The following is a 2,795-nucleotide window of genomic DNA, read 5'->3' on the forward strand; positions in this document are numbered from 1 at the left end:
TCAAAATACATTGACAAATTATGTTGAAACAACGTTGCTTCAACTAGGGTGTGTACCCAGTGGGCTATTGTCAAAAGTAGTGCACTACATGTGAAATAGCCATGGAAGGACCAGACAAATGAGCGAGGGACCCTTAGGACCAATCAACACATTGAGAAAGCAGCCAATGAACTGCCATGCCACGTTGGCGTTGCTAGGTTGCTAAAAATGGAAGTTGTGTTGCTAACGCTCCTTTTTTCACGGACAGCGTTTGTTGGGACCCTGGTCAAATTAGTGAACAAGCTAGTGATTCAAAACCTTCAGACCCCCTCCAGTCTAACTGACTCACTGCTGTGCCCTGAGATTTAACCCCCGACATGCCACCGCTAGCGAGTAGAGAGACCGCCAATAAGAATGTAGAATTGATACTGACAACCTATGAGAATTAAGCACTGGTACAGGAGAGCAGCCTATATGAACGCAAGCACCGGTACTGCCTCAGTAATCACACAGCCCCATCAACGGCCATTAAGAGCTGCTCTCAGAGGGCACGTCGACCTCTTTCTCCACAGAGATGAAGTGGAGGCAGGCAGAGAAATGAAAGAAATAAACAAGCCTTTGCCATTCCAATGATCTCTGTTTGATTGCTGCCAGTTTTTTTTGGCTCCTTTCAAGGATCAAAAACATCCAGAAAGAAATCATCAGGTTTCAGAGGGCATCCAGAGGGAGGAGAGTGAGGATACTGGAGGGGGTTCTGGGGTGTTGATTGGTGTGTTACACTGCTCCTGGTGGGGTATGTGGAAAGCTGCGATTCTCTCTCTGTCTCTATCTCTCTCTCTCATTCTCTGTCTCTCTCTCATGGGTTGACACTGGGTCTTTGATGGTGGTTGGTGTATGGATGAGGCTGACTCGATGGTTCACTGCCAACTCGTTTTCCTCAACCTACCCTGACCTCGAGCTGCTGTGGTGAGCAGCATATGGTTCCTATCCCCTCAGCACCGTGCGTATGAAGAGACCCTGGACAATCTAGGCTTCCTCCTTCATTTGCATCCAATTTTACTAACTGTGTTGATGTTGTGGACATGCAATTCAATTACCATCATTTATTTTGTACTGTGTTTACTTAGAAATGTGATCATGTTATTGATGAGTAGTTTGATGGATATCTTGGTACCATTTTTTATATTTGTACAAATTAATGGAAAATCAAGATTCCCCCTCCTCAAATGGACAATCAAGATTCCCCCTCCTCAAATGGACAATCAAGATTCCCCCTCCTCAAATGGAAAATCAAGATTCCCCCTCCTCAAATGGAAAATAAAGATTCCCCCTCCTCAAATGGAAAATCAAGATTCCCCCTCCTCAAATGGAAAATAAAGATTCCCCCTCCTCAAATGGAAAATCAAGATTCCCCCTCCTCAAATGGAAAATCAAGATTCCCCCTCCTCAAATGGAAAATAAAGATTCCCCCTCCTCAAATGGACAATCAAGATTCCCCCTCCTCAAATGGACAATCAAGATTCCCCCTCCTCAAATGGAAAATAAAGATTCCCCCTCCTCAAATGGAAAATAAAGATTCCCCCTCCTCAAATGGAAAATAAGATTCCCCCTCCTCAAATGGAAAATAAAGATTCCCCCTCCTCAAATGGACAATCAAGATTCCCCCTCCTCAAATGGAAAATAAGATTCCCCCTCCTCAAATGGACAATCAAGATTCCCCCTCCTCAAATGGACAATCAAGATTCCCCCTCCTCAAATGGACAATCAAGATTCCCCCTCCTCAAATGGAAAATAAAGATTCCCCCTCCTCAAATGGAAAATAAAGATTCCCCCTCCTCAAATGGAAAATAAGATTCCCCCTCCTCAAATGGAAAATAAGATTCCCCCTCCTCAAATGGAAAATAAAGATTCCCCCTCCTCAAATGGACAATCAAGATTCCCCCTCCTCAAATGGAAAATAAGATTCCCCCTCCTCAAATGGACAATCAAGATTCCCCCTCCTCAAATGGAAAATAAGATTCCCCCTCCTCAAATGGAAAATAAAGATTCCCCCTCCTCAAATGGAAAATCAAGATTCCCCCTCCTCAAATGGAAAATCAAGATTCCCCCTCCTCAAATGGAAAATAAGATTCCCCCTCCTCAAATGGAAAATAAGATTCCCCCTCCTCAAATGGAAAATCAAGATGGGTAATACATGGAGTCATTTGCGGCCTGCTGCTCCACAAGGAGCAGTTAGCAGGGATCAGTAATTAAGGAGTGAAATATGCCTCAGGTGTGATTGTGAATTAAACGCTAGCCCTAGCTCCTAGACCAATCCATAAACCCATCAGGATACCTCTCTGCTCAATCGCATCAAATGATCAAATACAACTCCCAGGCTTCCTGCCCAGAAATTTGTCCCAAATGGCACCCTAATCCCTATATAGTGCACTACTTTTGACCAGGGCCCATAAGCTCTGGTCAAAAGTAGTGCACTATGTAGGGAATAGGATGCCATCTGGGACGCATTCAGAAATTGATTGCATGGATGTAATGCATAAAAATAGATGTATGCTCTGTGAACAGCTTTTCTGTTTTATTAGCCTGTAGTGATGAAACCCTGCAGTAACCGTCAGATGAAATGAAAGAGGAGGGATGGAATAGTAAATAAGAGAGGGAGACGGTGGAAATCCATATTTGAAGAAATCTTAATTTGTTCTGCAGAGATATCTTAATTTGGTCTGCAGGGAGAGAGAGAGATGAGGAGACAGGTGATATCCTTCAGAAGATAACGACCCAAAGTGTGATGGAATATTGACAGTTTTCCTCATTGATGA

This window comes from Oncorhynchus nerka, linkage group LG1 (assembly GCF_034236695.1).
Source record: "Oncorhynchus nerka isolate Pitt River linkage group LG1, Oner_Uvic_2.0, whole genome shotgun sequence".
NCBI lineage: Eukaryota > Metazoa > Chordata > Actinopteri > Salmoniformes > Salmonidae > Oncorhynchus > Oncorhynchus nerka.